Source organism: Heliangelus exortis, chromosome 5 (assembly GCF_036169615.1).
Source record: "Heliangelus exortis chromosome 5, bHelExo1.hap1, whole genome shotgun sequence".
NCBI lineage: Eukaryota > Metazoa > Chordata > Aves > Apodiformes > Trochilidae > Heliangelus > Heliangelus exortis.
The window spans coordinates 7,501-35,049 of NC_092426.1; the positions used below are offsets into that span (position 1 = coordinate 7,501).

General features: G+C 47.5%; 3 long non-coding RNA genes across 4 annotated transcripts in view; all 3 read right to left on the reverse strand.

Annotated features, from left to right (window-relative positions):
• Nucleotides 1–4,001, reverse strand: part of LOC139796734 (uncharacterized) — a 9,080-nt gene extending 5,079 nt beyond the window's left edge. The window contains exon 1 of the long non-coding RNA XR_011726130.1: nucleotides 2,103–4,001. This is a non-coding gene — a long non-coding RNA (uncharacterized lncRNA). The remainder of the gene's footprint in view (nucleotides 1–2,102) is intronic.
• A 1,195-nt stretch (nucleotides 4,002–5,196) lies between these two features.
• Nucleotides 5,197–10,781, reverse strand: LOC139796735 (uncharacterized). The gene is made up of 2 exons (XR_011726131.1): nucleotides 10,381–10,781; nucleotides 5,197–5,354 (listed from the first exon to the last, which is right to left on the reverse strand). It is a non-coding gene; the product is annotated as an uncharacterized lncRNA (long non-coding RNA).
• Nucleotides 10,782–12,041: 1,260 nt separating this feature from the next.
• Nucleotides 12,042–27,549, reverse strand: part of LOC139796736 (uncharacterized) — a 54,651-nt gene continuing 39,143 nt past the window's right edge. The window contains exons 1-3 of one of the 2 annotated variants that reach the window (XR_011726132.1): nucleotides 13,133–13,315; nucleotides 12,940–13,032; nucleotides 12,042–12,682 (exon numbers count right to left, since the gene is read on the reverse strand). This is a non-coding gene — a long non-coding RNA (uncharacterized lncRNA). Of the gene's footprint in view, nucleotides 12,683–12,939; nucleotides 13,033–13,132; nucleotides 13,316–27,549 lie in introns of those variants that run through there. The other variant, XR_011726133.1, reaches the window with a different exon arrangement.

Genomic DNA, 27,549 nt, shown 5'->3' on the forward strand with positions numbered 1-27,549 from the left:
AGAGGCCAGGAATGGACAGGCCAGGCCAGGATAGGAATGGAATGGAATGGACAGGGAATGGAATGGACAGGGAATGGAATGGACTGGACAGGGAAGGGAAGGAATGGAATGGACAGGACAGAAATTGACAGGGCACAAATGGAAAGGGAAAAAATGAGAAGGAATGGACAGGAGTGAAAACGAATGGACAGGAAACGAATGGAATGGACAGGAAACGAATGGAATGGACAGGAAACGAATGGAATGGACAGGAAACGAATGGAATGGACAGGGATGGACAGGGAAGGGATGGACAGGGAAGGAATAGAGAGAGAAACAATGTACAGGGAAGGAACGGAGAGGGAAAAAATGGACAGGATGGAAAAGACAGAAATAGACAGGAAGGGAAAAGAATACAAAGGAATTGACAGGAATGGACAGGGCAGGAATGGAAATGAATGGAAAGGGCAGGAATGGAAATGAAGGGAAAGGAAAGAAATGGAATGGACAGGAAGGGACAGGGCAGGAAGGGACAGGGCAGGAAGGGACAGGGCAGGAAGGGACAGGGCAGGAAGGGACAGGGCAGGAAGGGACAGGGCAGGAAGGGACAGGGCAGGAAGGGACAGGGCAGGAAGGGACAGGGCAGGAAGGGACAGGGAAGGAATGGACAGGGAAGGAATGGACAGGGAAGGAATGGACAGGAAAGGAATGGACAGGAAAGGAATGGAATTGAAAGGAAGGGAGAGAGCAGGAATGGACAGAGCAGGAATGGACAAGAATGGAATGGATAGGGCAGGGAAGGACAGGGCAGGAATAGAAAGGAATGGACAGGGCAGGAGTGGACAGGGCAGGAGTGGACAGGGAAAATAGGGGTAGGAATGGACAGGAAAAGAATGGACAGGGAAAAAAATGGAGAGGAAAGGAATGGAGAGGAAAGGAATGGAGAGGAAAGGAATGGAGAGGAAAGGAATGGAGAGGAAAGGAATGGAGAGGAAAGGAACGGAGAGGAAAGGAACGGGCAGGAAAGGAACGGGCAGGAAAGGAACGGGCAGGAAAGGAACGGGCAGGAAAGGAACGGGCAGGAAAGGAACGGGCAGGAAAGGAACGGGCAGGAAAGGAACGGGCAGGAAAGGAACGGCAGGAAAGGAACGGGCAGGAAAGGAACGGGCAGGAAAGGAACGGGCAGGAAAGGAACGGGCAGGAAAGGAATGGGCAGGAAAGGAATGGGCAGGAAAGGAAATGGGCAGGAAAGAAGGACAGGAAAGAAGGGACAGGAAAGAAGGGACAGGAAAGGAAGGGACAGGAAAGGAAGGGACAGGAAGGAAGGGACAGGAAAGGAAGGGACAGGAAAGGAAGGGACAGGAAAGGAAGGGACAGGAAAGGAAGGGAGAGGAAAGGAAGGGAGAGGAAAGGAAGGGAGAGGAAAGGAAGGGACAGGAAAAGAAAGGGACAGGAAAGGAAGGGACAGGAAAAGAAAGGGACAGGAAAAGAAAGGGACAGGAAAAGATAGGGACAGGAAAAGAAAGGGAAAGGGCAGGAATGGAATGGACATGAAAGGAAGGCACAGGAATGGACAGGAATGGGCAGGACAGGAAGGGACAGGGCAGGAAGGGACAGGGATGGGATGGAATGGACAGGGATAGACATGAGTGGACAGGAATGGACAGGGCAGGGCAGAGCAGGGCAGGACAGGGCAGGACAGGGCAGGACAGGGCAGGACAGGGCAGGGCAGGGCAGGGCAGGGCAGGGCAGGGCAGGGCAGGGCAGGGCAGGGCAGGGCAGGGCAGGGCAGGGCAGGGCAGGGCAGGGCAGGGCAGGGCAGGGCAGGGCAGGGCAGGGCAGGGCAGGACAGGACAGGACAGGACAGGACAGGACAGGACAGGACAGGACAGGACAGGACAGGACAGGACAGGACAGGACAGGACAGGGCAGGGCAGGGCAGGGCAGGGCAGGGCAGGGCAGGGCAGGGCAGGGCAGGGCAGGGCAGGGCAGGGCAGGGCAGGGCAGGGCAGGGCAGGGCAGGGCAGGGCAGGGCAGGGCAGGGCAGGGCAGGGCAGGACGCCTTCAACACCTGGTTGAAAACCAGAAAAAGAACCTGAACAAGAACAAAAAGGATAACCCACCAAACCTCCTGTCTTGCTTTTAACTTGAGAGCTTGATGCAGGCCATGTTCCCTCCTAACCTGCCAGCACGGCAACGGGGCAGGAGCAGATATGGCAAGAAGAACTGGGGCAAGCTCACCTGCGTAGCAAAAGACGAACAGTTCAGGGGGAAGAAGCTTCATGTGGAAATACACTTCAGGGCCGAAATGCACCAGCACAGAGTTCAGCACACATTTTACACAGTGCCCCCCTCATCTCTAGCAACCGTGAGAAGACTTTTTGCCTCCCCGGGCGACACCTCAGTGCATTTTAAGACAGCTCCACAATTCCTTCACATCACCAGAAATTTACTGCCAAAAGCACACAAAACCGGCGAGCCGCAGCCCGTGACAGGACGGGGCTCAAACTCCCCGCCGGCTCCCCCCCCCCGCCGCCGCTTCTGGGCTGGGAGGGGGTCGCTCGCTCCCTGAGGCGGGCGGCGCGGCGGAGCGACCGCAGCCGGCGCCCTCCCGCCGGGCTGGAGTTCCGCGCCCTGCCCGCCGCCTCCGCCCACAGCGGCGGCAGAGGCGGCAGGAGCGGAGGCGGCGGCTCCGGACCCGGCGAGAGGCAACCGCGCGGCACCAGCGCCGCCATCACCCCGGAAGCGGCATCAGGCGCCCGGCAGTGACGATTCCCCAGCGCCCAAAGCGCCACAGCAGCCGCGCAGAGCCCCAATGCCCGCCCTGTGCCCGCAGCCGCAGCCCCGCGCTATGCACCCGGGAACGGCCGCGATTAAAAAGAGAGCTCGGCTCCGGTGGCGGTGTCTCTGTCTGTGTGTCTGTCTGTGTGAATGCACACACACGAGGGCCGGGACCGCTGCGGTCGCCAGCGGTGTCCGCAGCGCACACACTGACTGTAAAACCCCTCCCAATTTGCACCCACATCCCCTCCCAGCCCCTCAGCTTGGCTTTCACATGGCCAGGAATCTGGTATAGAGAGATGGCAGAAAAACCAGCGGGTGCCCAAGCTCAAGGAAGCTGCAGACGTCCAACAGTAAGCACGCAGAATTCCACTCTTCAAACAGCATCCTCAAATACACGGGGGGAAGGGTGAAGATGGCTTCTGAAGCTGTTTAACAGCCGACATTCTGGGAAGCACCATCCTCACTCGGAGACACTCAAACCAGTATGCCGTGCTAAGTCAGGGACCTTTACAGCTATTAAAATCTCACCAGTAATGACCACAAAGCATTCAAAAGTAGAACTTGAAATACACTACTGAGCAAGTCTCCTCAAACACATTTAAACTCCTCGCTACTTTAGAACTCACCTCTCCATCTCTCTGCCAAAACCAGCATTCTTCATTTCAACTCAGTTATTTATGAGAAATCTAACAACCTGAAATACAAACTTAAAGCTCTGTCACCTGCCTCACAAGAGAAGCCAATATTGTTTTTAAGACGAGAAGGGAAATGGGATGAAGTTATGTATGCTGGTATGTTTCTCACCTTGAGAAACTACCCTGAGTGGCAGAGGGAATGTGGTGTTAATTTGCCATGTCTTGATTCTTTTGTTCTTTTCTTGAAGAAGGACAGAAATAGACGTGGGGGCAGGTTCAAGAGCTGTCGTTCAGCTTGCAGTATAGCAATGAGAGGTTCCAGCCTCGTAGCTGGAAGGGCCAGGGCTAAGCAGGGAATGCTGATTCAAACCCAAGCAGCTGCTAAGTATGGCCGGGAAACCCTGAGGGCTCCTTTCTCGATTGCTGACTGGAATCACTGGAAATTGGCTGGGGGAAGTCATAGGCACAATCCTAATAAAAAGAGACAGTGCTTTTCAACTTATTAAAACCCAGGACCCTGATAAGAAGGATGCAGAAGCTATGATGAGCTGCGAAGGAATCAAGGAGAACAAAAGGAAAAAATGGAAAACTGAGAGAGATTCCCTACTGGTCTGCTGTACACCTCCCCCCCCCCCCCCCAAACCAGTCCCCACATTGTCAATCGACTCCCAAGTGGCTGTCTGAAGAGCACAAAGGAAGACAATTCACCCCAATAGAATCCATTCAGGTAAAACGTTTGGGCGTTCAACAGGCAGAGCCGGGCTATCAAGCGCCTTGGACATTCAAAAGGTCACCTACTCATATGGAAATTAACCCCCCCCACCTGCAACCACAACTACATCAGCCGAATTTCCACCCTAAGAAAACTTTGGGGGTTGGGGAGGGAGGGAGAGAAGGGTAGAGGGGGGGTGGAGGGGTGTTTATTTAAGGGAATTTCATCACACGACTGCAGAGGCAATTTTGAACTCTGCATTTTTACTGAGGGCACCTCAAATTCATTACTAATTTCCCCTTTCTCATTTAGTCAGTCTTACTGACACAAAATGCAGAACCCCTCTTGTGAAAAGGCCCTTTACAATTTAAAGCCAAGCCTTCCTTAAGAAGATACAACAGTACAAATGTGACATCAAAGATTGTCGGGAGACAGTCTCCCAATTAATGCTGCTTTTTTAAAGCGACATACTGCATGATGAGCCACGAACCGGAAAAAAAATGACAGGCACCTCAGCTACCAGCTTGCTTACTCTCCTGAAATGCACCATTATAAGGGACTGGGACAAGATACACGGAGTCATAGAAGCACTGACCGATTTTTACCAGCCCTGGAGTTTAGCCACAACCTGATGAAAATTGATCACATGGCACGTATTGTGCTCTTATGCTTGCAAAAGCGTCTGAAACAAGAGCTGCAAGCTGCGGAAGGAAAAATTCCTACTGCAAAACATACAAGTTTTTAGCCCATCAGAACCATTTACCAGATACTGGCTGATCTCTCAAACCTGGAGCCTCAAAAAATCAGCACTGGATACCTCAGTGGTCTATGTAACACTGATGCTAAAAAGCCACAAACTTGTGGTTGAGACAAAAAAAACCCAAAAAACCAACCAAACAACAACAACAAGAACAAAAACAAAAAAGGAAACAAAACAACAACCAAACAGAAAACCAAACACCACTTGCCACAGAATCTATTTCTTATCTACAGACTTTCCCAGTCTTTCTCAGTACTTTAAAGGGGTACCTGAAGAAACACCACACAAGTTCCTCTCCACTTGCAGAAGTCAAAAAGTTGAAAGAATTTTCAGAACTTGAAAAGCACTTTTATTTAATTGGAGAGGAGTGTGATATTTGACAATACTTAGTGAGAAATTATTGCAAGGGCTTCTCAGACTCGAGCAGAGACTCAGGCAGCCTCAGATGTCTCGTCCAGGGCTCAGCAGACATTGATTTTTCCCCCTGAGACATACATTGGAACCCAAATATGTCAGACCACAGGCACTGTTCCGTGACCAGAGCTGGACAGGGCAGGAATGGAAAAGGAGAGGAGGGGAGGGGAGGGGAGGGGAGGGGAGGGGAGGGGAGGGGAGGGGAGGGGAGGGGAGGGGAGGGGAGGGGAGGGGAGGGGAGGGGAGGGGAGGGGAGGGGAGGGGAGGGGAGGGGAGGGGAGGGGAGGGGAGGGGAGGGGAGGGGAGGGGAGGGGAGGGGAGGGGAGGGGAGGGGAGGGGAGGGGAGGGGAGGGGATGGAATGGAATGGAATGGAATGGGATGGAATGGGATGGAATGGGATGGAATGGGATGGAATGGGATGGAATGGAATGGAATGGAATGGAATGGGATGGAATGGGATGGAATGGGATGGGATGGAATGGGATGGAATGGGATGGAATGGGATGGAATGGGATGGAATGGGATGGAATGGAATGGGATGGAATGGGATGGGATGGGATGGGATGGGATGGGATGGGATGGAATGGAATGGGATGGAATGGAATGGAATGGAATGGAATGGAATGGAATGGGATGGAATGGAATGGAATGGGATGGAATGGAATGGAATGGGATGGAATGGAATGGGATGGAATGGGATGGAATGGGATGGAATGGGATGGAATGGGATGGAATGGGATGGAATGGGATGGAATGGGATGGAATGGGATGGAATGGGATGGAATGGGATGGAATGGGATGGAATGGGATGGAATGGAATGGAATGGAATGGAATGGAATGGAATGGAAATGGAATGGAATGGAATGGAATGGACAGAAATTGACAGGGCACGAATGGAAAGGGAAAAATGAGAAGGAATGGACAGGAGTGAAAAGGAATGGACAGGAGTGAAAAGGAATGGACAGGAGTGAAAAGGAATGGACAGGAGTGAAAAGGAATGGACAGGAAAAGAATGGAATGGACAGGAAAAGAATGGAATGGACAGGACAGGAATGGAATGGACAGGACAGGAATGGAATGGACAGGACAGGAATGGAATGGACAGGAATGGACAGGACAGGAATGGACAGGACAGGAATGGACAGGACAGGAATGGACAGGACAGGAATGGACAGGACAGGAATGGAATGGACAGGAATGGAATGGACAGGAATGGAATGGACAGGAATGGAATGGACAGGAATGGAATGGACAGGAATGGAATGGACAGGAATGGAATGGAATGGACAGGAATGGAATGGAATGGACAGGAATGGAATGGAATGGACAGGAATGGAATGGAATGGACAGGAATGGAATGGAATGGACAGGAATGGAATGGAATGGACAGGAATGGAATGGAATGGACAGGAATGGAATGGAATGGACAGGAATGGAATGGAATGGACAGGACAGGAATGGAATGGACAGGGAAAAAATGGACAGGGAAAAAATGGACAGGGAAAAAATGGACAGGGAAAAAATGGACAGGGAAAAAATGGACAGGGAAAAAATGGACAGGGAAAAAATGGACAGGGAAAAAATGGACAGGGAAAAAATGGGTATGGATGGGCAGGAATGGACAGGACAGGAATGGACAGGACAGGAATGGACAGGACAGGAATGGACAGGACAGGAATGGACAGGGAAGGAATGGACAGGGAAGGAATGGACAGGGAAGAAACAGAATGGACAGGAATACACGGGAATGGGCTGGAATGGACAGGGTAGGAATGGAGAAGTCAGGAATAGACAGGACAAGACAGGAAAGGAATGGAATGGAACGGACAGGACAGAAATTGACAGGGCACGAATGGAAAGGGAAAAAATGAGAAGCAATGGACAGGAGTGAAAAAGAATGGACAGGAGTGAAAAGGAATGGACAGGAGTGAAAAGGAATGGACAGGAGTGAAAAGGAATGGACAGGAGTGAAAAGGAATGGACAGGAGTGAAAAGGAATGGACAGGAGTGAAAAGGAATGGACAGGAGTGAAAAGGAATGGACAGGAGTGAAAAGGAATGGACAGGGAAGGAAGGGACAGGGAAGGAAGGGACAGGGAAGGAAGGGACAGGGAAGGAAGGGACAGGGAAGGAAGGGACAGGGAAGGAAGGGACAGGGAAAAAATGGGTATGGATGGACAGGAATGGACAGGAATGGACAAGACAGAAATAGACACGAAGGGAAAAGAATACAAAAGAATGGACAGGAGTGGAAAGGGCAGGAATGGAAATGAATGGACAGGGCAGGAATGGACAGGGCAAGAAATGGACAGGGCAAGAAATGGACAGGGCAGGGATGGACAGGGCAGGGATGGTCAGGGCAGGGATGGTCAGGGCAGGGATGGTCAGGGCAGGGATGGTCAGGGCAGGGATGGTCAGGGCAGGGATGGTCAGGGCAGGGATGGTCAGGGCAGGGATGGTCAGGGCAGGGATGGTCAGGGCAGGGATGGTCAGGGCAGGGATGGTCAGGGCAGGGATGGTCAGGGCAGGGATGGTCAGGGAAGGGATGGTCAGGGAAGGGATGGTCAGGGCAGGGATGGTCAGGGCAGGGATGGTCAGGGCAGGGATGGTCAGGGAAGGGATGGTCAGGGAAGGGATGGTCAGGGAAGGGATGGTCAGGGAAGGGATGGTCAGGGAAGGGATGGTCAGGGAAGGGATGGTCAGGGAAGGGATGGTCAGGGAAGGGATGGTCAGGGAAGGGATGGTCAGGGAAGGGATGGTCAGGGAAGGGATGGTCAGGGAAGGGATGGTCAGGGAAGGGATGGTCAGGGAAGGGATGGTCAGGGAAGGGATGGTCAGGGAAGGGATGGTCAGGGAAGGGATGGTCAGGGAAGGGATGGTCAGGGAAGGGATGGTCAGGGAAGGGATGGTCAGGGAAGGGATGGTCAGGGAAGGGATGGTCAGGGAAGGGATGGTCAGGGAAGGGATGGTCAGGGAAGGGATGGTCAGGGAAGGGATGGTCAGGGAAGGGATGGTCAGGGAAGGGATGGTCAGGGAAGGGATGGTCAGGGAAGGGATGGTCAGGGAAGGGATGGTCAGGGAAGGGATGGTCAGGGAAGGGATGGTCAGGGAAGGGATGGTCAGGGAAGGGATGGTCAGGGAAGGGATGGTCAGGGAAGGGATGGTCAGGGAAGGGATGGTCAGGGAAGGGATGGTCAGGGAAGGGATGGTCAGGGAAGGGATGGTCAGGGAAGGGATGGTCAGGGAAGGGATGGTCAGGGAAGGGATGGTCAGGGAAGGGATGGTCAGGGAAGGGATGGTCAGGGAAGGGATGGTCAGGGAAGGGATGGTCAGGGAAGGGATGGTCAGGGAAGGGATGGTCAGGGAAGGGATGGTCAGGGAAGGGATGGTCAGGGAAGGGATGGTCAGGGAAGGGATGGTCAGGGAAGGGATGGTCAGGGAAGGAATGGACAGGGAAGGAATGGACAGGGAAGGAATGGACAGGGAAGGAATGGACAGGGAAGGAATGGACAGGGAAGGAATGGACAGGGAAGGAATGGACAGGGAAGGAATGGACAGGGAAGGAACAGAATGGACAGGGAAGGAACAGAATGGACAGGGAAGGAACAGAATGGACAGGGAAGGAACAGAATGGACAGGGAAGGAACAGAATGGACAGGGAAGGAACAGAATGGACAGGGAAGGAACAGAATGGACAGGGAAGGAACAGAATGGACAGGGAAGGAACAGAATGGACAGGGAAGGAACAGAATGGACAGGGAAGGAACAGAATGGACAGGGAAGGAACAGAATGGACAGGGAAGGAACAGAATGGACAGGGAAGGAACAGAATGGACAGGGAAGGAACAGAATGGACAGGGAAGGAACAGAATGGACAGGGAAGGAACAGAATGGACAGGGAAGGAACAGAATGGACAGGGAAGGAACAGAATGGACAGGGAAGGAACAGAATGGACAGGGAAGGAACAGAATGGACAGGGAAGGAACAGAATGGACAGGGAAGGAACAGAATGGACAGGGAAGGAACAGAATGGACAGGGAAGGAACAGAATGGACAGGGAAGGAACAGAATGGACAGGGAAGGAACAGAATGGACAGGGAAGGAACAGAATGGACAGGAATGGAATTGACAGGAATACACAGGAATGGGCTGGAATGGACAGAGTAATAATGGAGAGGTCAGGAATGGACAGGACAGGACAGGAAAGGAATGGGATTGAATGGAATGGACAGGAATGGAATGGAACGGACAGGACAGAAATTGACAGGGCACGAATGGAAAGGGAAAAAAATGAGAAGGAATGGACAGGAGTGAAAAGGAATGGACAGGAGTGAAAAGGAATGGACAGGAGTGAAAAGGAATGGACAGGAGTGAAAAGGAATGGACAGGAGTGAAAAGGAATGGACAAGACAAGAAAGGAATGGACAAGACAAGAAAGGAATGGACAAGACAAGAAAGGAATGGACAGGACAAGAAAGGAATGGACAGGACAAGAAAGGAATGGACAGGACAAGAAAGGAATGGACAGGACAAGAAAGGAATGGACAGGACAGGAAAGGGAAGGGATGGACAGGAATGGAAAGGAATGGGATGGACAGGACAGGAAAGGAATGGGATGGACAGGACAGGAAAGGAAAGGGAAGGAAAGGGAAAAAACGGAGAGGGAAAAAGTGGACAGGAATGGACAGGAATGGACAGGAATGGACAGGAATGGACAGGAATGGACAGGAATGGACAGGAATGGACAGGAATGGACAGGAATGGACAGGAATGGACAGGAATGGACAGGAATGGACAGGAATGGACAGGAATGGAAATGAACGGACAGGAAAGAAATGGACAGGGCAGGAAGGGACAGGGCAGGAAGGGACAGGGCAGGAAGGGACAGGGCAGGAAGGGACAGGGCAGGAAGGGACAGGGCAGGAAGGGACAGGGCAGGAAGGGACAGGGATGGAATGGACAGGGATGGAATGGACAGGGATGGACATGAGTGGACAGGAATGGACAGGGCAGGGCAGGGCAGGGCAGAACGCCTTCAACACCTGGTTGAAAACCAGAAAAAGAACCCGAATAAGAACAAAAAGGATAACCCACCAAACCTCCTGTCTTGCTTTTAACTTGAGAGCTTGATGCAGGCCATGTTCCCTCCTAACCTGCCAGCACGGCAACGGGGCAGGAGCAGATATGGCAAGAAGAACTGGGGCAAGCTCACCTGTGTAGCAAAAGACGAACAGTTCAGGGGGAAGAAGCTTCATGTGGAAATACACTTCAGGGCCGAAAGGCACCAGCACAGAGTTCAGCACACATTTTACACAGTGCCCCCCTCATCTCTAGCAACCGTGAGAAGACTTTTTGCCTCCCCGGGCGACACCTCAGTGCATTTTAAGACAGCTCCACAATTCCTTCACATCACCAGAAATTTACTGCCAAAAGCACACAAAACCGGCGAGCCGCAGCCCGTGACAGGACGGGGCTCAAACTCCCCGCCGGCTCCCCCCCCCCGCCGCCGCTTCTGGGCTGGGAGGGGGTCGCTCGCTCCCTGAGGCGGGCGGCGCAGCGACCGCAGCCGGCGCCCCTCTGCCGGGCTGGAGTTCCGCGCCCTGCCCGCCGCCTCCGCCCACAGCGGCGGCAGAGGCGGCAGGAGCGGAGGCGGCGGCTCCGGACCCGGCGAGAGGCAACCGCGCGGCACCAGCGCCGCCATCACCCCGGAAGCGGCATCAGGCGCCCGGCAGTGACGATTCCCCAGCTCCCAAAGCGGCACCGCAGCCGCGCAGAGCCCCAATGCCCGCAGCCGCAGCCCCGCGCTCTGCACCCGGGAACGGCCGCGATTAAAAAGAGAGCTCGGCTCCGATGGCCGTTTGAATGCACACACAGAACAGGGACGGGTGCGGTCCCCAGCCCCGCTCACCTTTGCGGTGTCACCGACCGCCCCGTCCCGCAGCCCCGCGCTCACCCGTAGCACGGGAAGCAAAGGGGCAGGGGGCGAGGGGGGACGCGGACCCGCACAGGGAGCTGGGTCAGGAGGTTCGACCCTGTGAGCCAATTCCCTACAGAAGGCACCCCAGGTAACCGGTGCATTGCACAGATCACCCCTCCACAGAATGCAACACCCCAAAACTGCTGCTTCTGCACTCCAGGCACCCCTCACCTTGCCGGCGTCCTCCCCAGTGCCAGCTGGTCACTTTACATGAAAAAAACCCAAACCAATCTTGTAAATGAAGTCACCTGGATGCTGCCAGGTCGTTTGATGAGATCCTAGGTGGTCTTGTTATAGCCTCTAACTATAGCTACAAAGTACAAATCCCAGCAATGGAGCCCCAGCTGTACAAGCTAAGGCACACTCTAGAGCCAGCCTGTTCGACTGCCACACCAACTGCTGCCAAGGTCCCACCTGTGGCATCCAGAAAACCCAATGAAAATAACTGTGGCAGCTGCCTACAGCTGCTTGCCCAGATGGACAGAGTGGTTTTTGGCAACAGAACTGCCACACACCAGCACGTCACCATGCCTGTTGTCTGTTGTGTCTCTGCACCCCTGGCCAGAGCAGCTCCAACCCTCAGACACAGACCAGGACTGCACACAGACACAGTGAGCAGTGTGGTCATCTCAAATGTGGGGTCACTTACCCAGGCTGGGAGATGCTGATGGGTGCACATGGAGCAGAGATGTTTTCATTGACTGCACATTTGTGCAAAAAGGGGGTGCTTGGTGGCAACCCACACAGCCAGCCCCCTGAAGTCACAAAGTTCTACACATTTATACACATCTGGTTTGTTTACTAAAATGAATGATTCTCCTCAACTGATCACTTGCCACATTTTAAGCAAAGCACATACCTCCTTATCTTCTTGCTTATCCTTTTAACAGCATGATCTTGGTTTCACAAAACCTTTTTGTGACCATCCTGTCCTTGTTCCATTAAAGATTCCACTTTCTAAAGTACAGCAACATGACTGCAATACACAAGAAGAGCATGAGACAGAACAACAGTTCCCATGGGGAAGATGATGCTGGCAGAGAAGCCTGGCAGTGCCCGGATGGCATGGATGCTCCACACTGGCCCTGAGAGAGAGGTGACTGCTGCCACCCGCAAGAGAAAACTGCTGAACAAACCAGAGCGAGGGATGCACGAGAAGCTGAGCTTCAAGACCTAAGACCAGTAAGGATGTGGGTATAAAACCCCAGATGATGACTCTGTAGAAACAGAAGTCTCAAGAGTGGAGCTGTGGGCAGCGCCTGGTTCAGTGCTGCAAGAGATGACAGCTCAGAAACACCAACAGCACGATGTGTGCCAGACAGATCCACACTTTAGGCTGTAATAGCACAAGAAGGGCTCAACAGGAGTCTTGGAGATGAGGAGATGCCTTCTGAACTCTCATGAGGGCTACTGAGGTGCCTGCAGATCACAAAGAGCTATGGAGACATCCAGACCTGAAGGAACAGTCTAAGACACAGGAGACAGACAACACCAACAGCACAGCACAGACGCAGGCTGGAGCTGCCTTGCCCAGTACACGCTGGCATTGTCATGAAGACTCTTCCACTCTCTTTACCCACTCAAAAGGGACTGCACCCTGATAGCCCTCACCCCTACACTAAATGTAAAACCCCTCCCAATTTGCAATCTCATCCCCTCCCAGCCTCTCAACTTACCTTTCAAATGGCCAAGGGTCTGCAGCCATCTTCAATTAAACCACCACTTGGTCTAGCTGGGATGTCCCTGCAGTTGCCAGGCTTCTCAATCATCTGAAAAAGAAAAAAAAGAAAAAAAAAAAAAAAAAGAAAAAAATAAATCAAACCAACCAACGAACCCACAATCAGTGCTGGCAGTGTGCATCCCACCTACCACTTTAACACTGCTTCCCTCCTCCCCAAAAGCACTGCGGTGTTCTGCCACCTGACCATCTGGCCTCTGCACTTTGCGTATCGTCACACCGAGGTTCATGTGCCACCTATGAACACAAACAAGGGACACTTCTGACGTCACCAATAGGACACCTGAAAAATAACCGTTACTTCATCCCACCACTGCTCACGGTACCCGAGTCACCCACGGTGCCAACATCCCGCCCTGCTCACGGCTTGGGTCTATAGATGGGGGTGCCACCCGGCTGAGGCAGCACAAGCCCAGGACCACAACCCCGCTCCGGGCCTCGAGACCCCCACGGGAAGCCGGCCTCAGCCACGACTCCCCCAGCCCTCCAAGCCCCGCACAGACAGCCCCCGCCCCACCCCTCCCAGGAACCGCCGGGGACCTTCCCCGCCCGCCGCAAGAGCCCCCCGGGCTGCCGCTGCCACCCCTCAGCCCTGGAACTCCTCGCCAGACCCCGGGCAGCGCTCGGCGCGGGGCCGCTCCCGCCCGCCGCGCAGCGTTTCCGAGACGCTCCTCACCGGCACCGCCCCGGCCCCACGCCCCAGTCCCACGTTTTGCCCCATCCGCGGTATCAGCTCAAGCGCAGCAAGCCGGGAGCACCGCGGCACCACGAGGCCGGAAGTGCTAAAACAGCGTTACGGCATGACAGGTGCCCCGGATGTCAGGCCTCGGCTGGCGTTACTGCGCAGGCGCACACCCGGCTGCCCAGGGAGGGGCGGGGGCTCCTGCTCTGGGTTCCACCCCCCCCAGCCTGGGTGGGAATTGACTTTTTATTGTTGTTGTTGTTTTTTTTGTTTGTTTGTTTGTTTTTTGTTTTTTGTTTTTTAAGATAGTGAAAAGTCATGTTGCTGATGGCTTCTACTGCCAAGTTCATCACTTCAACATCTGTTTGAGTGTGAGTTCATCAAATGCAACTTCTTTGAACACGAAGGTTGAAAGGGGAAACAGGGAGATGATAAGAACACCGGGATGGGACAGAAGCAATCAGAAAGGGAAAATGCAATGTATATGTACCCTTCACCTCTGGAGACCCAGAAATCCAGAGAAAATTGTAGTAATTAATAAATTCTGCAAGATGGAAAAAAATGGAACATGAAAAGCACATGAACCTGGTGCTTGGGAGGGCTTGAGTGAACTTTCAGACTGGACATGAAGTATGGGAAAAAGAAGTGAAGCCCAAGACACAGCAATGGAGAGCCAACACTGACATCAAGAAGACAAGCCCATAAGGAAAGTGACAAGAAAAAGTGTAAACTAGTAAAAATATTAATACAGAGAAAAGGGGAAACAAGCACTGGGTTGTGATGTTACATGTAAAAATGTGCTTAAGGAGGTTTGTGATCCAGCAGTTAGGGGTTTTCTTTACACTGAAAGAATTGCATATCTATTCTGAATTATTAGCCCCATTTTTTTCATAGAATACAACATGTAGTTTCCCAAGTAAAAATGATTTTTTTTCCCCAGGTATATCAGCCTGACTGTACTAATATAGCATGCATCACACTTTGACTAGCAAAAGGATACTTCTAAAACATTAGTTTTTGTCTTTTTGGAAAAGAATATTTGGCGCGTGCAAAGGTGTAATGTGCAGGTTTATGGACAGGGACCTGAAATCCCCATTTGTCATTGCTGCATTAAAAGGTTTTTCCTCACGGAACAGTTCATGTTGCCATCTGCAATGTTAGACAGGAACAGCCTGGAACCAGATTTCCTCACCAGGTCCTTCTTTGGGTTAAGAACAAGAGTACTGGAAATCTTCTAAAGCATCTTGAGTGAAAGGGGACATAACAGTGCAACAAAAGAAGTGATGTGTGATATAAATGAAACATGAATAAGCCCCTTGACCTAGATAGATCTCTTGGGTGTTTTTACTTCTCTGGGTTGCTATGGAACAATTCACTTTTGCCAAGGCCTTCCTCTGACAATTTATGACTAGCTAATCTGCAAAGGTTTTTTGTTTTTGTCTTTTTGGGGTTTTTTGGTTGGTTGTGTTTTGTTGGTTTTTTTTCTGGATAGAAACTAGAAAAGATCCTTCTTAAGCAGATAGGATTTGTTCTCTCTCTCTGCCCACCGTGTTCTCCAAGGCTCCTCTTCTTACTAAGTCCTTATGCCAATCCAGGATCTCCAGAGGGCTTTTGCATTGCAACAAACTCAGGAAAGGAAAATTTATGTCCACCCTGGGGCCCTGCTCTACCTTCATTCAGTGCTTGTCTCCTAGGTACCATCTCCCTACAGGAGTGGGATTTTTGGTGTGTTTCTCCCTCACTCCAAGTCTGACCTCATCCTGAAATTCAGATCCTCCCACTCTTTTGCTCTGTAAGGTAATGTTATATCTCCTCATTTGGAAAATGTAACTTGATCAGGCTTAATAAAAATAAAATATGAGAGTATTCTTAGTCTGGCTCACAGTAGTCTCTTTGTTGTAGAATTCTGAGATGTTAGAGGCAGCCTCTTCAACAACTTATTTATACTTCAAAAAATTTAAAACTTCACTAAAGAACATGTACATGAGCTTAATGTTACAGATTGATTAGCTTTTCCAAGCTAAATAACTTGGCTATTCCTGTACTCAAAACAGCTCAAAATTTTCACATGTGAGTGAAAATATTGTGCTATGAGTTGTTTGCTCACCCTAATAAAAAGTGACTGTCTAAATGGTCTTGATGCTCTTCTGTACAAGCTTTAGGTGAAGTTTTAGTATGGAGAAATAAGTGAAAAGAAGGACCTGCCCAAGTCAGTAGAAAATTTGCAAAAATCCTATTTAAGAGTACTCAGTGTCTCATTATTTTTATTTTATGGAGAATAAATCTATGCCATGTACAACACCAGGCTGAGAGAGTTGGGGGTGTTCAGGCTGGAGAAGAGAAGGCTGAAATGGGGAGACCTTAGAGCACCTTCCAGTGCCTGAAGGGACTTCCACTTTCATAGGGACATGTATGGATAGGACAAGGGATAATGTCTTTAAACGGGAAAAGGGGAGATTCAGGTTGGACATTAGAAGGAAATCCTTTGGTGTGAGGGTGCTGAGCCCCTGTCCCCGGGGTGACCAGAGAAGTTGTGGCTGCCCCATCCCTGGCAGTGTCTCAGCCCAGGTTGGATGGGGCTTGGAGCAACCTGGGCTGGTGGGAGGTGTCCCTGAGCATGGCAGGGGGGGGAATGGAGGAGCTTTAAGGTCCCTGCACACCCAAACCAGTCTGTGAGCTTGTGATTCTGTTTCTGCAGCCCGTTTGATATACAGATCTCTAGTGCCCACTGAAGCATTTTCACTACATGCAGGAGAGGGCACTGCAGCATGAGAGGAAAGCCTCCAACCACCCTTCAGTACCTCTGACTCATTATTTTTTTAAGAAATAATAAATATTAAATATAACAAGGCTATTTGTTAAGTATTATGTTTAATGCATTCTATTTTCACTACTATTTCTAGTCTAGAACACTAGGTAAACAAAACTTGCATGCATTTTTGGATTTTCTATTTTAAATTTGCAGTTTTAATCCTACATTTTTGTGTCAGAAATGGTGAAAATGCCTAGCATTTATACTTGTCTTTGTTTTAATATAGTGGGGGTTCTTAATCCAATAAAATATATTATGTACACTTTTTTCAGCCTGAAGAACACATTTAACTGCGCTTATTTTAAGTCAGCAGGAACAGACTGACTTCTGATTCTGGTGACCCTAACATGCTTCCCAAGCAAATTGTGAACAGACAATGAGCTTGACTCATAAACCCTTTCACCTCTTAAACAAGTGAAATTCAGATTTGAGACTTGATCTAATATTACAATTAATAATTTTATTTTACTATAATTTAAATAAATTGCATTTATTTAAACCAAACCTGGCTCAGAAATTCCCTGTGTTGCAAATTGCTGGGAGCTGGGAAAGCACTAAGGAGAAGCACATATTTCTATGCTTTCTTAAATTCCTGTTAAGGCGTTGACTTAAGCCCTTGCCAGAGACAGATGGGATGAAGCTTTGAGACAACCAGTTACAGATGCTTTTATGTTGCTCTTGATAAGGATGGGTGATTTCTGTGTATGAGTGAAATATCTACAATTGCAGCTCTTATCTAAATAATCTAAATTATCTAAATAATTAGTAAAGGCTCAGGGTGTTTCTGCTTAGGATCATGGCACATAACTAACAAAATCTTTCATCCTTGCTGCATGGACAGAAGAAAGAACCATTTGAAGTGCAAGCTAAAGGTGACACCATTCCAGTGAGCTTGTGGTGGTAGCTGATCCTGGGCAGCCACCACATGCCCCTCTTTCATCACGTCACGTCACGTCACGTCACGTCACGTCACGTCACGTCACGTCACGTCACGTCCCCCTCCTCAACAGGACAGGGAGAGAAGATAAGATGGAAATGTTCATGGACCCAGATAAATACAAGGAGATTACTCACCAATTACTCACCAGTTACTGTGAAAGGTGGAACAGACTTGATGTGGGGGAAATTAATTTTTGTCAAATAAAATAAATTTGGAGGGTGAGAAACAAAGACAAATTGAAACCCCACCTTCCCCCCACCCCATTTTCCAAGGGTGCATGTCTGGTCTGCTCTTGTCCACAAGCTGTATGGACAATCTCTGCCTTGGCACCTGAGCACCTCCTCCCTCTCTTTCTTTGACCTGGGTGTTCACAAGCTGCTTTCTCACACTTTTTTTCTTACTCCTCACCACTGTGTGTTGTTTTGCCCTTTCTTAAATGTTTTCACAGAGCCATCAGCTTTGCTGTGGGCTTACCTTTGGCTCATGGTGGATCCTTTGCAGAGCTGCAAGGTACCAGATGTCCATCATGGGGCAGCCGTGCAGGCCCTTGGTACCAACACCCAATAGACATCAGTAGCACAAAGCTGCTTTGATGCATCTTTCTGCCGAGGACCAATGTATGACAGCATCTGTTAATAGAAAACCAAAGATTTTATTCAAACCCTTATCACCTGCATCATCCAGCAGATCTGGGTACTGCAGTGATTTCTGGATTTCTGGTGTGATTTCTGGATGATAGACAGCTTAGTCATATTCTGTGTTCCTTCAAATATGTCAGTTTTTAAAACTCCTCAAATTCTTCTGTCTCAAGAAGTGCACATCTGCTATGGGACAGGCTGTCCGATTCCAGTCTCACCCAGCCAGAAACCCTGTCCAGCTACTGATGCTGCACAGGTGCTGAAATATGTCTGTAACTTCAAGTCTCCTTTTGAATCTATTTATACTCTTCCACAGCATCCTGGAAATAAGATCTTTAATTGTTTTGCAGGAAAAAAATGTCTTCTGCCTGTCTTGAAAGTAATATTGGCTGTCTTCAAATTGACTTTTTGAATCACATGAAATAGCTAAGAGTTCCCTTTTATATTTATTGCTTCACAGGCTACTGTTACAGCCTCTAATATTCAGTCAATAACTTCAAGTCCCACAGTCTATATTCAGAACTCCCTACACAGAAGCAGTACTATGCTGCTCTCACACTCGTTGCCATTCTCTAGAACTTATTTAAAATCTTATGTAGTATTTTAAGGCAAGAATTTAATACAATATCGAAGATGCCAGAACATTGTAGATTTATGCAAAATTATTTTTTCCTTTTCAAAGTTCCTTTTCCATTAGTTCCCTATATTCTATTTTTCTTTGAACCTCTACTGAACCTAGAGTTTATGTATATGCAAAATTAGCTGTTGCAGTGCTAAGGTATCTTCTCTGAAAGAAAATGGTTTGTAGTCCATCATTCTTCTCATTCTGTAGGTTCCCTGTCACCACACAATGAACAGCAAATTCCACCTGCTGCTTCCTCAGAAAGGTTCAGGGCCAGAATAGTCCTTCCCTACTGCTATGACCCTGTACATGTCTCTGAGGTGGCCAGGGGTTAACATCAGTTATCTGGATAGAAAAAAATTTCAAAAGAAAAACTGTGTGTGAAAGAATTTTATGAGCCTACACACATTTTGGCAACAGGCACTGACAGTGTGGTAGCCAATGCCACTCACAAGCCTTCCTTGCTGTCACCTGCTGTCATTTGGCCCTGGCAGTAGCAACCCCTGCCTGGTCTGCAGTCAGCAGATTCTACCCCACATGCTTTGTTTGATGGTACCTGACCAACATTTGCTGTCAGAAACAAGCACTGAAAAAAGCCAAAGTAGTATCAGATGAGAAAGCTCCACTTTACTCCTTCCTTCCCAGCTCTTCTACTTTCTCCCCTGCTGAGTGGCACAGAGGGATGGGGAATGGGCTTTGGGCCAGTTCAGATCACTTTGTCCCTGCTGCTCCTTCCTTTTCATGCTCTTTCCCTTCTCTAGTGGGGGTCCTTTCCATCACAATACAATCTGTCATGAACTGCCCCAGTGTGGGTCCTTCCAATGGGCTGCCAGTCCTTCATGAACTGCTCCATCATGGATTCCTGCAGGACACAGTTCCTGAGAGAAAACCTACTCCTGCCCGGGCTTCTCTCCATGGGCTGCAGCTTCCATTCGCACATATCTATCTGCTCTGACAAGGGGTTCTCCATGGGAAACTCCTGCATCGGCCCCTTGAGCATCTCCTCCCCTCCTTTTCTTCCCTGACTCTGGTGTCTGCACAGCTATGTCCTGCACTTCCCCCCAGAATACCTCTCTCACAGATGCCCTGTAGTATTTTTTATCCTTTCTTAAATATGTTATCAGTGATGCACCACCAGCTTCTCTCAGCTGTGTCCTGTGGGGGGTCTGTTGGAGCTGGCTGGAGCCTCCCTCAGGGCAGCCACCACTGCAGCTCCGTGGCTTTGCCTCGTCAGCCCAAACCAGAACCTTAGTGGGTTTTACCGGCCAGTGGTCCCTTTCATACCCCTACTCTTCCTTGTTCCTCCTGATTCCCTTTCCTTTCACACTCCTGTAGTTGGTGTAGAATCACCAATGAGAGGAGATGGTAAGTGTCCACCTCAGCCCTAGGAGCAGCTGAACTTCTAGAACAATAAAATATAAGAATATTAGGAGAGAAGCAGGTTTAGAGAAGTTAGAGGGTTCAGATTTTTTTCCAATTTTAAAAAGCACAGAGATATGTAATGTTTTCCAAATCTTGCTAATTTATCAGTAAAACCTAATCTTTTATACCTTCCTGTTCTCTTTGCAATACAATGCTTCCCACAGCCTGTTTTGTTTTGCTTTTTTTTTAGAAGAAAGAGGGCACTGTTCTTCCCCGGGGCCATCGGTGACAAACCAGCGTCTGACTCGCTGAGACACTGAGCACAACCTCACCGAGTGAGTGGGGAAATTGCAGAGAGCTGGTGGTGGTGGGGTCTGTGCCCTTGCTGTAACGGGTGTGCATGCTGCCGAGGACCACGCTCTTGGACAGAAATCTTTCTTGACTTCATATTAGAAGTAGTTTGCTGCAGAAATTGGCTGGAAGCCCTGTTATCTCTGGTAATCAGACTGTACTTCCAGCAAGGGGAATGTTAAACTGTGGCAATAGCATCTAATGAGTTAGAAAGAACTCGTGATTGAAATGCAAATGTTTCCATCCAGGTGATAAGCATTCCTCATTAAGCATCCACCGAGGTGGATCTGGCCCTTTCAAGGGGAAAGAGTCCTTTGGTTTAAATTTAAGAATACTGAAAGCTGAAATGAGCTCCTAGTCTTGGGCAAATCATCTTCATATACCATCCGTTGACTCTAAAGACAAAAAAAAATAAAAATAAAATTAACCCTCAATAAATGTTTCTTTTTTTTTCCAGGTGAAGTTACGATGTACACCAAAATGTCAGCTGGAATCTAGTTTTTCTACAAAGAGGGTTATGACAAATGAAAATATACCAGTACCAGGCAATGTGCTCGGACATTATAATACTGCTGAATATTGCCTCTGGGTTTCAGTCTGCTTCAAACAGGCATCCTAATAACCAGCTATCAACAAATCCAGCTTGCCTAGTCCAAAAATTATCATGTAATGGAGAGTGCCAGCTTTATATAGGCAGTGGCAAAAGAAAATGAGATTATGCAGGAAACAAACATTAGTCAGGAAAGCAATTAATATATTTAAGAGAAAACTCATGAAATGACACAGAGGTGCAGTTTTCTCAAATCTTAAAAGTACTTCTGGTACTTAGAACAACTGAAATCAGTGTTAATTGCCCAAACTAAAAATTGCCAGTCCTAAGATGAAGCTGCACTAGCTATTGTGTCTTGCATTGGCTGAGCTGCATTTCAACAGGCTTTCTCTGAGCAGAATTTCAGAAATCCAGTCTTCATTGACTCTTCTGGTGGTCAGTGCAGACTGAATATCTCTATTCAGTAACAAGAAATTCTATGTACTTTGATTTTTTTATATTGTAGAGGAAAGGAGAGTATGAAGTGCAAGGGTGTCAGTGGTCAGTGTCTGCTCATTTAATTCCCCTCCACAGCCAAGGGAAGCATTTACCTGATGTTATTTGTGGACTGAGTTTTGCCTTGAAACCTCTCTTTTCACAGCAGCCCCTGGGCATTGGCTCTGCTGGGATGATGACTCCGATGGAAATCACAGCTCACCACTGGTTCCTCCACCATCCTCATGGAGAAGCAGAGTGATGGATTACTGTGGTCCAGAGCAAACCAGCCAGGGACACCCTGAGAAGCGGTGGGTCATATCTCCTTGTCCAGTGTACACGAGACAGATCTGGGACATCTACAGGGAAACATTTCTGCTAAACAGGAAATCAAGTGCCCCTGAAGAAAGGCAATGAATCTGTATTTGGAGACTTCATTGTATTATTTGACTATTTATAGACTTCAGTGAAAACTCTGCCTAACTAAAGATCATAGGAAGCAAGCCTTTGCTGATCTTTATAAAAATAAATAAATAAATAAATAAATAAATAAATCTTTTTAAAATCTCAGTTTCAGGAGGAAACCAGAATGTCCAGCTGTTCACCTTATGCACTGATAACCTGACTTATTCTTTGCTGTCTGTCCCTGAACAAGGAAACACTGGAAGTGCAGACTTCCAGTGTTTAAGCTTCTTGTTTAGGACACTGAAAACTCAGTAGTCTAAACAGGTTATCAGCTGGTTCACCTCCTTATTTACTGGCTCCTCCTACTTTACTGGTGTCTGCAAAAGGACCTGAAGTATTTGGAAAGCTGTTAGTCCTTTTAAGGAACAAAACAACATAGCTTCTCTCAGACCAAGATTTCATGATGTATATACTCTTTTTGTCTTTCAAACCATTTGCCAGGTGTGGATATAGTGCTCATGGACCTGTAACTTCTTAAGCTATTATTAGTAGTCCCCAAAAATAAAGCTGCAGCTCTTGCTATCTCTACCATCTACTGTGGGTCTATTTTGAGATATCTCACTTGGAAGTAAAAAAAAGAGAACATTTAGTTGTGTGTCAGCCATATTTTGGCTGAATTTCTTCAGGCTTCTCAGCACAACTTCCCCGGGGTGTATTTAGCCTACATGTCGACTTGTGTGTATTTTCCTGCTAAATTAGACCGTGGAATAATATTCTTGGGTTTGGGGAAAAAAGTATATATGGGGGAGTTATCACTCTGATACTGTCAAAAATGAAGACAGCTTCCAGGAATCCATCTGTTGAGGTGCTTGTGTTTGATGTCACAGATATCCTGCATATCAGGAGTTCCAATTAAAAAACAAAAACAACAAAAAAAAACAAACAACAAACCAACCCAACTCTAAATTGAGGAATTTGGGAACTGAATGACACTTATAGAGATATCCCTTGTAATTTTCCTTTCTGGGACATGTTTTTAATAGGTAAAGCCACAATTGAGCTTTGCTTCACCAGGATATCTCTGAGGGTGTCATTGTGAAAAAGAAAGAACTATCAAATAGTTAAAAGTTCCACTGGCATACTCAAATAGTACAGCACAACATATCCAGATCAGCCTGTTGTGTAGATATTAATTTTCTATATTTGAGCTGGTATATATGAAAACTAGACAAAGAAAATCAAATCAACTGCCCCTCACTGTCATGTAATTTTTACTCTCACATATTTTGCTTAGTTTCAATTTACATCTTCAAGCACTCACTACAACTTCTTTTTTCCCCCTGCTATTTCAAGTTTTAGACCCAAGTAAGGCATTTTTCTATATATTTAAGAAGCAACTAAGTTCTGTCAAGCTGTTTCAGCAAGGAGTGCTGGGATTTTTCTAACCAAAGTGAGAGGATATTCAGAAAAACTATTTGTGCTACCCAAAACTAAAAGTCCAAGTATGTGTTAGAGGCATTAATGTGTACTTCGTGCTTTGCAAGGGGTGAAAATAGAAACTATCAACTTTCCTTTACAGTCAAATGAAATGGTCACATATTGCAGCATATCAAACATCTCAAGAACAGTCTTTAAACTCTTCATGCCCACATCAGGAGCCAAACTGCCTAGCATAGCAGAAATGAAGCATTTTCTCTGCATATAGAGCATTCTGATACCCTGTGTCCCTTCACACCACTCTGCTAGGTGTATCTATACCCAGTTTGTCTCCTCCTTGCTGTTCTGAGTGCCTTACTCACAGATAATTATTATGCATTAGCATAGCTTAAATTGCCTGTCTCCCTCATGTCATTTTTTGTCTCATATAATCTTCTGAGAACAGTGCAGCCTCCTTATTTTATCATGGGTATTGCCAAGGGTATGGTTTTCAGTGCAAATCCCATTCTCCTATAGTTTTATTAACTTCCCTAGAGCTTCTGCCTGTTTAAGGGGTCGTAAGCAGGTACATCAGACTGTTCTGGACTTTCTGATGCATATTTATATATATTCCGTATTGATATGTCCTAGTAACACTCCTAAAAACACATCTAAGCTTGGAACATAATGCTGTATTTACAATAGAATGATCCTCACTTTTAAGTGGCTTAAGAATTCCAATCTCCTTGAAAAAAATGTTTATAGGATACCTTGTTATATGGGGTGAGAACACAGCAAAATTAGGAAGGTGTATTTTTCTTCATCCATGGGATTTTAGCTTAGATGAATAAGAACTCTTGGCTATTATCTTTACTCTTGGTTTTAGGATATGACTCACTCAGTGAGTGAGTGGGTACAGAAGGAAGCAGAACAAAGTTCCTGTGGCTACTAAACAGCGAGATCTGAAAGCCACACAGATTTTAAAAACACCTGACTATAAATTAAATACCTTTTCTCTTCCTTCTTGAATTGAAACAGCACTCTGACATGCATCAGCTTGCTCTCCAGAACTGGATGCCCCAAGATGCTGCCAGCACCATGCTGCAGGTGCAGCTTTCACGCCAGTGGCACACTTCCCACTGCCCTAAGGCTGCACACACTGATGCTCACTTTCCAGACACACCTGTGCTGGCACTCTTCCTGCCATTTCACAGTATGATTTTCAGTAGCTCCCCTCCTGACAGAACACACTTTAAAAATCACGTTTTCTACTATTCTGTTGCAAGCTTTCAAAAGAACAATGTTCTCCCTCACACCTGCATTACTTGGTAGCTCTGGGCTGCTCACCACAGGCTGTTACACAGCAGAACAAGTCAATAAAATGGCCATATAAAAGGTGACTATTTTGTCTAGTAAAGCTTAAGTTTGGGTCATATTAGGCTGGAATTGTGTGTGCTTTGATATGCAGAATAAACTGCCTCAGAAAGAAAGTGGCTCTAGAATTGAGCTTCACCTGAGTTGTTTGCAGAAAAAAAAAAACAAAACACTTTGAAAGGCTGAAATCTTTGCAACTCTGTTTAAGACAAATTGTGTACAATTATCCTTCAACCTAGCATAAGCTATTATGTAACACACATATAATAAAAGAGGTCTATTTGATCTCTCAGGCCAGCAGTAATTACACTTACAATGTTCAAAAATACCTACATTCATTGAGGTAATGTTGTAAACAGCACAGAGAACAATTCTGTTTTCTGGGGGTTTTTGCATGCACTACAGAGAGACTATAGAGACATGCAGCTATTAATGCACTTCACTTGAATAGGCCAACATAAATTTATAGTAACTAAATCTTTCCATTTACAGTTGAGAGAGACAGATGTGTAAAAAAATCTATACCACAGTCCAACAAAGCAGTCCAATATTACCACTGTAATATTTAACAACAGGTCTGACAATCTCCACAAAGGAAACCTGGTATCAAGGGCACTAGCTGAAAACCTTTGTGAGAAAAGAAATGGACACAATCACCGAGTGGCACAAAACTGAGTGCCCCCTTCCTCCTTTCATCCCTTGAATACATGGAACAATCAAGACTCCAGGTTTGCACAGACTGGAGGTGGAGGTGAGACAGAGGTGCTAGGGGATCTTATTATCTGCCCAGGAAACACAAAATAAAACCTCAAAACCATTTAAATTGTAGATGCAGGCCATGGGACAATTGCTCTGCTCTGTCCCTGCATTATTGCAAATACAAACACAGCCTTGTATAACCTTAGCATCATTGCAGAACAGAAGTAAGCTTGGCTTGGGTTTAAGTGCAACAAGAAGATGGCATAAGCATTTAGTGTAGTTAATAATTTCTGTGCAGCTGACTTACTCTGAGGAAGCAGAGTAGCATCATCTGCATAATATACATTTGCTACAAATACTGCCTTATTCTGTAATTCCCTACATTTTCATTTGCATCACTACCAAGAAACACAAGAAGTCTTTCAGGAACTGAAAGCCCTGAACATCCCTTGTCTGCTCGCTGTCCCTTTGTGTGTCTGAAGCTGAAGTTTCCTTGCTGGTGGGGGCTGTGGGGAGGGTTGGGGAGCTGTGGGCAGGGTTGGGGAGCTGGTATTCTGCAGTGTGCTGAGGGCTGCCCCCCGCTGGCGCGCAGGTCTAAGTTTAAACAAGAGGCAGGCCTGGTAACCAAACCCAGCAACAGGCTAGAAACAACTTAACCTTGTGATACATAAATACATACACATTAGCAAAATACAAATAAAATATAATTATTAAGAATATGTTCTGCTGATAAAAGAGCAATTGTAAAGAAACTCAGAAGATTTTTTTTTTTTTTTTTAATCTTTGCAGATAAAAGCGGATGGCTAGCCCACTACTTCAGTTACCTGAGTTTCCACTCAGGTTTTGGGGATCCAAACCATCTGGTACCAGGACTGTGCTTGGCTAGCACAAAAACTCACCACAGCAATCCTGGAAGTGCACTTGCTCTGAACCCTTGCAGAGCACTCCTTGCTGTTTCAGCAATCTGGGTACCTTCCAGGCCTGCCTTTCTCCAAGGACTCATCCATGCTCAAGCTGCTGGAGCCTCTGCCTTTCCTCATGGCACAGCTCCCTCAGGATCTGATTATGCTGGTGGTGGATTCTTACTCTCTGGGGAACAGAACCAGGAGGCTGACCTGGGCACTGTTGCCAGTATTATCTGCATCACTTTTTCCCCAAATTTAACTGTAAAATAGGTGCTGAGAGAGCTACAGGGCTACATTAGTCTCCCCCTGAGCACCCTGCACAGCCTAAATAATTTACTGTGATTTACAGCCCAGACCTACTGTGGCTAATCAGCTTTTGCCTGGTAGATCCATCTGCAACCTAAAGGATCAGTTTTAATTAAATAGAAGATTAGCAGGAGTAAGTTTTCCCCTGAGATTTTTCAACTCTATTGTGATTTTTTTTACATAGTGCAGTCTAAGCCAATTTAACCAGCCTTAATTTAGATTTTCTGCCTATATTTTTTCATGCTGTCAGAAATTCAGTATAGATCAAAACTAAGCCTGCACTTGTAAGCACTGGCTTACTTCTATAACAATCTTTGTATCAACTGCTTACTATTAGACTGTGGAAATTGGATTTTGCTTCATGAAACTTTCATGCTGTTTTCATGAATATCCTAACGACTAATCACAGATCTTTCAGTGCATAACAAGCTGATGAGAAATCATCAAGGCATGCGAGTCCTAAATCCCATTTACTGTCTCGAAATTCACAGCATTTTAAAATAAACACTGAGATGCATTGTGAAAAATCTATCACCTCCCTGAAACAAAAGCTGGCACAGATAACCAGGTGCTGACATTTTGGTAGGGTAATCAATCACTCTGAAGTTAGAAAGGAACAGCTCATTTACCTCTTTTCCCTGAGAAGCAAAGAAGGGAATAGGCTGGATGGGGCTTGGAGCAGCCTGGCTTAGTGGGAAGTGTCCCTGCCCACGGCAGGGGAGCAGGAGCCAGATGGTATTTAAGGTCTCTTAAACCCTTCTGTGAGTCTGTGATTCTATGACTATTATATTTGGTATCTCACCTGGTAAACAAGTTCAGTGTTTGCTATGGTACAACCAAGGTCCGCTGGCATTGCCACTGATGGCATCGGATAGCCCATTGTAGGTAGCCCAACTTGTGGCTGTACACACAGTAGTTTTTTCATGAAGGTGCAAAGCTGGAAGACAATCTGCTGTCTCTACCAGTAATATTAACAATGATTTGAAGTAACAGCTGCCTCTTTGCCAAAAAA